The sequence below is a fragment of the Calidris pugnax genome, unplaced genomic scaffold (genome assembly GCF_001431845.1).
Source record: "Calidris pugnax isolate Ruff unplaced genomic scaffold, ASM143184v1 scaffold147, whole genome shotgun sequence".
Lineage (NCBI taxonomy): Eukaryota > Metazoa > Chordata > Aves > Charadriiformes > Scolopacidae > Calidris > Calidris pugnax.
The window spans coordinates 4,370,709-4,381,235 of record NW_015092359.1 but is presented as its reverse complement, the minus strand read 5'-3'; the positions used below and the strand labels follow the sequence as shown (position 1 = coordinate 4,381,235).

Below are 10,527 nucleotides of genomic sequence, written 5' to 3'. Positions count from 1 at the left end.
GGCTCCCAGCGAGAAGAATCCAGATTGCACAGCAAGGAAAAACTGCTGGTGATCCAGCTCTCCGATGGTTTCTCTCCAGTTGCCCCATTCTGAGCACCCTCAGCTTTCCCAGCTCAGCTCCCCAGTCTGTGAAAGACAGGGAAGAACCCCCAGCCATTTTCTCTAGCTTCAGCTTTGTCTTTCCAGCTCAGCAAAATACACCAGAGTGGAAGGGCAGTCTTGTACAGCTGTATTTTTCCCAAGAATCATAGAATCACAGAATGGTCAGAGTTGGAAGGGACTGTAAAGATCATGGTGTTCCAACCCCCCTGCCCTGGACAGGGACACCTCCCACCAGACCAGGTTGCTCCAAGCCCCATCCAGCCTGGCCTTGAACCCCTCCAGGGATGGGGCAGCCACAGCTTCTCTGGGCAACCTCTTCCAGTGCCTCACCACCCTCACAGCAAAGAATTTCTTTCTGGTATCTCATCTAAATCTCTCCTCTTCTAATTTAAAACCGTTCCCCCTTGTCCTGTCACTGCACTTCCCTGACAAAGAGTCCCTCCCCAGCTCTCCTGTAGCTCCCTTCAGATATTGGAAGGCTGCTTGAAGGTCTCCCCCGAGCCTTCTCTTCTCCAGGTTGAACAACCCCAGCTCTCTGTCTGTCTTCACGGCAGAGGTGCTCCATCCCTCTGATCATCTTCGTGGCCCTCCACTGGACCCGTTCCAACAGGTCCATGTCCTTCCTGTGCTGAGGACTCAGAGCTGGACACAGAGCTCCAGGTGGGGTTTCATGAGAAGAAGGACAAGAAGGACAAATGTCTTCCTTTATGAGTACTGGCACCATGTGGCAGGACAATGGCTTTGGGAGAAACCTTGCCACACCTCAAGATGACTTCTGCTTTACAATATAACCCCACGTTCTCCCTCGCACACCCACAAGGAAACAGCAATGCCGCGGCATGGAAACGAGGAGCTGGGAACAAAATGAGGAGAACAGGACCATGAGTCAGAGCTATGGCTTCAGGCAGGGAAAGGGTTATTTGAACTTGGAGAAGAGCGAGCAACTTCAGATCCTGGATCCGAAACCTAAGCCTCACTTCAGCGTCCAAACCACAAGGTCATCTTTCTGCTCTATTTTCATACAAGTTACTTGTTTAACAAAAAGCATGTGACCAAATTAATTGCTGCTGTGTTACAGCCTCCCTAGAAACATTAGAAAGAGCTTACTAAACAGGTCAGCGGTAAGGCTACAGGCTGCAGCTAACTTTTACAAGTTTGTTTGTTTGTTTTTTCTTTGTTTGTTTATCTTATAGGCAACGGAAAGGGTACATTACTTGGGAAACGTCACATCTTTAACTGGTCATTGCTTTGCTTCAGATCACTGTGTTTGAACTTCCAGCTGGGGTCTGCCCAAAAGCAACCTCAGGGCAGACAGAAAAAAAAAATAGAAAAAAAAAAGTGAATGTCTGCAGTAGGACATTGATCTTCTCTCATTTACTCTTACCTCTCTTCTCAACATTTTAGCCATGCTGAAATCAGGCACCAGCGTTAGTATGGCTAATGTCACAGAACTCTTTTTCACAAATGCAACAGATTTTGAACTTTTCTGACTACACCCGCAGCAGAATTGCTGCGCCAGCTGTCCCCAAATCCAAGAGTGCTTTGAACAAAAGATGCTGCGCTGCCAGCTTCGCTGAGAGCACCAGCCAAACGGCACGGCAAGGTGCACAGGCACCGCACTTCCACGGAGCCACACCACCAGCACCCTGCCACGATACCCATTTCTAAACGGCCCGCTCACTGTGTCTCCAGGATAAAATAAAATGTGTTAATGAATTAACCATCACGAAGCAGTGGGGCGATGACAAAAAAATCGCCGCTTGCAGCCTCGTCTACAGGAAGAAAAGATGAAGCGCTTTGAGACGCGCAAAAAATCGCCGCTTGCAGCCTCGTCTACATGAAGAAAAGATGAAGCGCTTGAGACCCAGTGACAAGTACCTTTCAACCAAGTTTGAAAGTGCTAATGGGGAGGTGGGACAGGCAATGTCCTAACACTCATCACCGGGCAGAGCTCGCCGGGGTACACCTCCACGTCCGCTGGAGATGCGCCAGCGCAGTCAAGCTGGGAAAAGCGGTGAAATGAGGTCAAGGTTAGTTGACTGATCCAGACCAACTTCCTCCGGTTCTCCGCTGCAGGCATTTTGTTCAAGTGCCAGTAGACATCTGTCTGGCAAACCCTGGCTACAGTGACTTAAAACACATCCAGAATGTCCTGGTAGAAGACCTCCCCGCACACTGACGAGAAGGGAACACGTGCCACACAGCAGCTTCCACAACGTGTAGTCTAACGGCTTTCCTACCGATGCTGAACGCAGAGCTAAGGTTTCATTACAGCTCGCATCTTCTAAAGTAGCAAACCCACCAAACATCCCATCTGTTTCCTTTGCTGTTATCTTGAGCTGGCAAGCGTCTGACTCCCCGCAGGCTCAGGAACACGGTACCATGGTAAGATACATAGAATCAGAATCGTCTAGGTTGGAAGGGACCTTAAAGATCATCTAGTCCAACCATCAACCTAACTCTGACAAAAAAAAAATAAATAAGAAAAAAAAAAACCAACACACAAACACTAAACCATATTCTTGAGGATCATGTCAACCCATCTTTTGAACACTTCCAGGGATGGTGCCTCAAACCACTGCCCTGGGCAGCCCATTCCAACGTTTAATAACCCTTTCCGTGAAGAAATGTTTCCTAATATCCAATCTAAACCTCCCCTGGCACAACTTGAGGCCATTTCCCCTTGTCCTATCTCCTGTGACTTGGGAGAAGAGACCGACCCCCGCTTCTCTACACCCTCCCTTCAGGTAGTTATAGAGCACGAGAAGGTCTCCTCTCAGCCTCCTCTTCTTCAGACTGAACACCCCCAGCTCCCTCAGCCTCTCCTCATAAGACATCTAGGAAGAGAGCACAGGGGATGGACTGAAGTGATACAACAGCAGTGATGCAAGCCAGCATGGGCATCCATTTTGGAGGCTTCTTCATCCTCTAAGGAAAAAATAAAAAAATACCTTTAAGAAACAAGCAAGTTTCATTCTAAAGAGTCGCACAGATAAGATTCTTCACTCAAAAGAATGATTCTCACCAAAACTGGTGAATTTGTGCGTAGGCTTTTCATCCACTTGCAACACAAGCTGTTAATAACCAGAGCCTGTACGAGGCAGTTCTCTGCTCAGATCCTTGTGGGTGAAGCAGGTCCCTGAAATAAAGGGGACTTACCCACAGTTCCACAAATCAGTGTTGCAACAGATGAAGTTATCCCCAGAGAGGTATGAACATCTCACCAATACACAAGTGAGATGAACAAAGTGTAAACGCAGAGTAATGGGAATGTTGTCCTTCTGTCTGACTGGAGATTAAGGAGCAAAATAGGCAGAGAAAAAGCTTGAAAAGCCAAGGGATTTGACAAACATCAAGGGGAAAAAAAAAAAAAAAGAGTAAATTATTCATTTATACAGTATGCTGTGAAATCCAAATGGACATCCTGAGTCTGCTTCTGACAACGGAGCACACAAGAAAGAAAGGAATACTTGGAGCAAACAGCCTCAAGCATAAGGTATCAGAGGATTGAAAGAAATGTCATATATACAATATGGGGTTGTATTTCAGGGATGCACATACAAGAAAATTCAGAAAGTCTACCAAAAGAAAAAAAGCTGATACTCATTAACAGTGAAAAAATCTAAAAGCCATTAAAAAACAACCCAAGCACATCAAGAACATAGTCCAGCTGAAAAAATACAAAAACAAGAAGTGGCTCTTGCAGCTTCACAAGGAATAGTCTCTGAATTCTGAGGAAAAAAGCAACCTATTTTGAAATGAGAAAAAATAAGATTCAGAACTGAAGAATACTCAATTACAGGTGTGCAAGGCAAGACAGAAACGAAGAACACTGGCAAGAACAGTGCCAAAATTATCAGCAGGTGTGTGCAGGGCTTGAGGGAAAGTGGATGTATTGACAAAGTAGACAAAAAATGGACTGCTAGAAGATAGCTGAAGGAACACAAAGGCAAATGTAGAACAAACACCAGGGAGCTTTTCAAAAAATATATAAATAAAGTACACCTCAAAAAAAAATAAAATGCAATCTAAATAATATGATTCAGAGACACTACTTAAACTGAAGAAAACCAGACAGAAGAATAATCAATGAGAGGCTTTGGATGAAGATGATCTTCTCCCCTGGTAAAGAAAAGGTATTAAAGAATAGGAAAAGAGTAGCAGAACCCTTTACAAAGGAGTTATCCTTATTCTAACCCTGCTATCATTGTAACAGCACAACAGCTAAGTGTTAGTGTTTTTCAGTTTTGGTAAATGGAACCAAGGACATGAGTTCTGCCATCATCCCAAACTTCCTATACCGATGAGAATTTAGTTACCATATACTTAGAAAACCAGTTAAAAATACGCAGCTGAGCATGGAATCTGGACATTTTTTGTTCAGGAGATGCCCCACATGCACTGCCTTTGGATCTCATGCTACTAGAGACAGGCTCGCACAGAAGCTTGATAAGAAGGGTTTACAGTGCAAGCGTAAAAATCAGCATGAGAAAAAAAATAAAATAAGGAGAACCTAGGAAAACTAGAACAGCAGCCAAAATACAACTAGAGTTTTTATTTACTAAACAGAATCTCTCACTGTGTTAAGACCACAGGAGAAAGGAGAAACGGAAAGAGCGTGAGCAGCGACAGCGGGCAGTAAATTATAAAGGAGATGGCGTTGCAACAGGCCTGCAGGAAAAGCTGGTGTCATTTGGGGCTGTGCTGACAGAGGCTGAATCACACTGCAGAGCAGGGAGTGGTCTCTGTAACCACAGTTGCAGTGTGTTAAGGTACCTGAAATACTGCATCTCTCCTTCGGGACCACTGCAAGGAGTATATTGAAGTACCCAAACAAAGCCTCATTTATCTAACAGACTTCTAACCACAAGAGCAGTATCACTTAAGGCTGTCTGCTTCCCCGGAGGCAGAGACAGGTTCCCGCTGCCACATCCCACACGGAGGAGCAAGACACTCTCACTTCTTGTTTCCCAAAACAGCTTCGATGTAGTTAAAAACAAAACAAGACAAAACGGAAGCACAGCTTCCCCCATCAGCTGGGATGCTGAAAGCTTGGACCAGATGAGAACGCAAGGTATTCAGAAAATAGCCTTGCCCAGGTGCTCATCTGGCACGCTGTAAAATGTAGTATGGTCTCACCTCTGGCTTGTTTCTTCATATCTAAAGCTTGGACCAGATGAAAACGCAAGGTATTCAGAAAATAGCCTTGCCCAGGTGCTCATCTGGCACGCTGTAAAATGTAATATGGTCTCACCTCTGGAGAGGTTTCTTCATAACTAACTTCTTCTGAAGTTGACTGGAGACACGCGTTCAGTCTAGAATCCTTCCACGTTGCAAACAATTACACAAGAGCATCAGCACGGATTTCATCCAAGAACAGATCTGCTACGGGAACTCCGTAAAACGCTGGTGCTCAGCAATTTATTCTTTTGACAGGATAAAGGTCAGGGCATCCCCATCCCAGAGGAGGGTGCGCTATACGCATACTATATGGCTGTTGGTAATCAATCACAAGTAACTGAATACGCCACGGGAAATGGAAGGAGCACTCCTGGCATGCCAGCACAATAAGAACAATGCAACATTTTTGATAAGCCATCAGGCAACCGAGCTAACGCAGCCTCGCTAACGAGCGAAACGCTGGAGAGCAAGGCTAAGGAGGCAGTATGGCAGGTACTTCAAATAAAATTAAGCCTTCAGGAAAGTCACTATTAATATTCTGAAAGGAGCACACACACACACACACACACACCCCATCCATCATACTGGCAGGGGGACACTTGTCCCAAGTTTCACTAATGAGCAGAAAGAAGGAATAACAGCCACCAACTCAATTATTGTACGCTCAGGAGGGAAACACAACACTGCCAGAAGAGAAATCCCAAACACACTCCTCTGCCACAGACAGCGGACAACACATCGGACATATTACACCGCAGGCTCGTGGCCAAAACTACAATATTAAGAATAATAAGCAATCCAGTGGCTGTTTAGAACGTTTTGTTTTCTATATGGGTCTAAAAGGAAATCATAATTCAAACATGGCAAATATCACCAGTTATAAGAGACCGTTTCCTTACAAGAAACAAAAGCAAGAAACAAGAAACTGTGGCCTCTCCCAAGCAGTCCTTGCCTGGAGCTGCTCAGGTTTGTCACAGCCTTACAGTATCTTTGAGGAAACAATCTGGAATCATTTAACATTCCCAGAGGTGCAACTCCGTAGCTTACCCAAACAGAGCAGATTTTGCTGAGGTTGGAAGTTTACAGTGAAAATGCCTGATTTACCCAGGAAACCGCTCTTAGAACATCTCAGGCAGATAAATACATGTTATTCCAGCTGGAATAAGTGTTTCTTAAAGGAACACCCGGTTCAGAGGCTCTTCATCACCAAATCAGCTTCAGACAAGGAAACTCTTAGGGGCTGCACACGAGACAGGCAATACTCCTCACTAAAAGGAAACAGAAGCCGGAGTCCACCACAGCTGAGAGCACAGCCCACTCCGTGGGGCTGGGAGATGCTGCCAACCCAGTTGAATCCAGCTGTGCTGAAGGAGAACACGTTCCTCCACACCGGACGACATGTACTGCCCACTGCAAGGCTTTCCAGACCTCAGGCAAAGGAAAAAGTGCATCCAGTTGCACAGATGAAGTCTTAGCCTACCCTCCACGAGGTGTTATCAACAGGGTTATCCTCTTGTCCAGGGATAGGACAAGAGGAAATGGGCACAAAATTGAACACAAGAAGTTCCACCTAAAGATGAGGAGGAACTTCTTTCCTGTGAGGGTGGCAGAGCCCTGGCAGAGGCTGCCCAGGGAGGTGGTGGAGTCTCCTTCTCTGGAGACATTCAAACCCCACCTGGACACGTTCCTGTGCAACCTGCTCTGGGTGGCCCTGCTTTGGCAGGGGGTTGGACTGGAGGATCTCCAGAGGTCCCTTCCAACCCCATGTGATTCTGTTATAGAGATGAGAACGTTCACCTCATGGCACTTCAAAGGATAGTGCCATAGCTGGCACTCATGGGATATTTCCAGTTGTACTTGAAATAACTGCTCTCCTTCCAAGAAGGCATTCATTAGGCTGTAACCTTCCAAAACACACATTGAGAAGTTTTAATGATAGAGAATTCAGAGCATCTTCTGAAACCTAATGTCCTGGAGGTGCACATACACAGCCTCGCAAAGCCAGGTCAAACCACGTGCATTTCCCTGAGCCAATGCTTTCCTATCGCAAGGAGGAGACGCTGTGCTTGAGCACACCGGGTGGGTGGCAGCAAGACTTGGGAGTATTTTTGAGCTCATGCATCGTACTGAGATACAAGGTACTCTGGCCAAAGCCCAGCGTATTTGAACCCTTGCAGTGCCATTTGTACAGGTAGAATCCACCTTTGCAATCTGAGCTCAAGGCCACCGACGCATTAGCCAAAACACAACCACTCGTATCTCTCACCTCTAACTAGAAGTGCGATGACTTATCACTGAAACAACATCCACACAACAGCTGTGTCATGGAAAAAAGAGTAAGAGTGAACACAATCACACAATCTTATCTTGTTTCCTAATTAGGGACTTGCATTTAAGGGCTCTCAGATATTAAAGGAAATAAAAAAAAAAAAAAGGAATAGCTGTCCTATTAACAGAGGTTGAAAAATACCGCTCCTTGGAAAGAACAAGACCCCAAGCATGTTTGCACAAAGTCCTTTCACACATTTTTTTCCAAATGTACTGCCTGATTAGCATACAAAACGATGGAAATGCAGTAAGACGTTACCTTGATGCGGCCAGACATTCTACTTTGTCAAAGCTCTAGTTGATTTCTTGCAGTTTCCGTACAGTGAAAACCTGCTCCAACCCTTAAAGGGTTTGCACAGTAACACAATAAAGACACTTTCTCCCACATCAGAACACCCTTATGAAGACTTTTACCAAGATAACTTTGAGTGGAAGCTAAGGCTGATTGATTGATTGATTATTTTAGCGAAAGCATGCTTCCCACCCTGCAGCAGGAATCAACCAGGATTGCTTTCCTTCTAAGGCTTCGCGATGGGAAGCCAATAATCCCCATCCCAGTGGGAAGTCTAACTGAAGATGCAAAGAGCATTTTGCTCGGTTTCCAGGTGTTTACTTCTTTCTGCCTCTCTGCATAATAGCCCACTGCCCAGAAAATTCAGCTCTGCCTCCCCTGAGAGCCACTTGAGCCAAAGGCAGCTGGGTCTAGGCTGTGCTCACTCGGTTCGTAGGAAGGGCATTAAGAGTTCACAGATCTCTCTCAATTTGGCCCTGAAAACAGAAAGACCGCAGCACGAGGGAGGATACCACCATTCCGAGAGCAAGGCAACTTCCAAAATTAAAACGTGGACTTAGCTCAGTGGCGCATTCCTGATTCAGCAGGGAAGACCTCCATTACGGGCAACAGTTCATCTTAGAAAGCCAAGACCGTCCTACAAGGCATCAGAAGTCTTACAGTCACGCTACTCAACCGTTCAGTACATTGGGGTTTATACTCCACAGTACCTATTTTCACTGTCCCCAGGCCGCCTCTCCGAAATCCTGAAGGCCTGGACACAACCTGTCAATGTCCTGCATGAAGAGCCAGACACAGAGCAACCCCACCAAGGCTGATCTAGCCCAGTCCCGCTCCCACAGCAGCTGGAGAAGCAGCACAGGGACAGCAAAGACTTACAACAGAGTCTAGAAAAAAAAAAGAAAGCCCCCTCTATAGCATTAAAATTCTGTGCAGTGTTCTCCTTTCCCTAGATATGCATAGGGCTGGAAGAATTGAGACTATACAAGCGTAAGAGACAGAGAGGCCCAAGGGAGAAGGATTATTGCCCTTGAATGGATATTGTTTCGCTACCGCTACCACCCCCAAAGCACAGTTAAGACCGGAGACCACCGGGGCTGGGCACTGGGACAGGACATCAGAGTTTCTACCTCGACCAATATAATGTCAAGACTAAAATATTACACAAGCAGATCAGTAGGGGAAGAAGGTGGACAAGCAATAAGTAGGCACCGTGCAGAGATACACCATGAACCCAGCTCAGATTTGAGGCTTGATCTCCCCTTAATTTCAGTGAACACAAATAGGTCCCTGATAGGTGCCCACCTGTGACCTGCTCATTCAGCAAAGCTTGGGCTAGCCGAGGACTAGAAAAGACAGAGGCACCAGTCCCACACTGGTCACTGTGGACCTCTCCAGAGACCTGCTCACTCTACAGGCACAGCAACACACCATACTAGAGCCACTACTAGAGCCTTCCTTTGAAGGAAGCGTCAGTTTCCATCAGTTTCTTCCCATCCTAACAAACATTGCATGTGAAGACATTCCAGAGATGAAATTTCAGATTAATTTCACTGAAGTTTCCTCCAAGGTGGTGTGTCCTCCGTCTAGCTCTTGCAGCATTTCCATTTGTGAAGACTACATCCGTGCACACACTTCACCATCACTAAGTTCTGTGCTCTGTGTCTGCAACTTCTCTTCTTGCTGCGGGAAGTCAACCTGGTAATTCTCTCCTGCTCTCCAAATTCCAGCTTGGGAGTAACCCATCCACAAATAAATAACACCTCAAGTCACCTTAAAGCTATGGAATGATTACTGCTTCCTGCTCCGCACAACAGTCTCAATATGTGTCATCAAAAGGTATGCTGGCTTTTCACAGCCACATGTTGCAAACTCCTTCCCATTTGCTGCCAACTCAGCCCAGGACCTCCTTGGGCACCACAACGACACATGCTTTCTCTACGAGCTCACAGTATTTTGGAACATTTCTACTCTGACTCGTCTGGCTACTCAACCACTAGGTTTCTCCCTACAAACACATCAACCTTCTGAAGCCCCTTCACGAAGGCTGGCGTTCTCCTGCCCTACAGGAACAATTCTTCCCCTCCCCACCTCTTGAATTTTACGCCTCCAGTTCTTGCGCAGCACTTGGATACATCCCTTGCAGGCAACACAACCCAGCCCGGAGAAACGTGGATCCAGGGTGACTTCCTGAACCTGCCACTTGAGAAGACCTCCTGATCCGTGTCTGATCAGCGGGCCAAAAGACACATAGCTCATCCAGCCCCTCCAGGCTCCAAGAGAGGTCTTTCTGTTCCTCCCATAAGCCTGGATGTACCCCTAAACCATACACTCAGCACCAACCTTTACACCATTCGGCTTGTCTTCTGGCTCTGCCACGACTTTGGCAGCAGAGTAAATCCTTTTTGGTGTTACCAGCCCGTCTGGAAGGCGGGTGACACAGGCAGCCCCAGGGATGCCAGGTGGCTTCGGGGGACAGGCTGTGAGGCCACCGTTCCCCCCGGGGACGAAGGGACAGCTTTCGGTACGCCCCGCTCGGGAGATCTCCCCTTGCCCATCATGGTAGACACCAACCAGAGGCCGCAACATGGAGTCAACGCAGCCCCGCTCCACCGCCGGGCGCA

At 46.7% G+C, this 10,527-nt stretch overlaps 1 protein-coding gene across 1 annotated transcript in view; it reads right to left on the bottom strand.

Annotated features, from left to right (window-relative positions):
• Nucleotides 1-10,527, bottom strand: part of LOC106900354 (phosphofurin acidic cluster sorting protein 1-like) — a 79,737-nt gene that overhangs the window by 68,776 nt on the left and 434 nt on the right. The window lies entirely within an intron of this gene.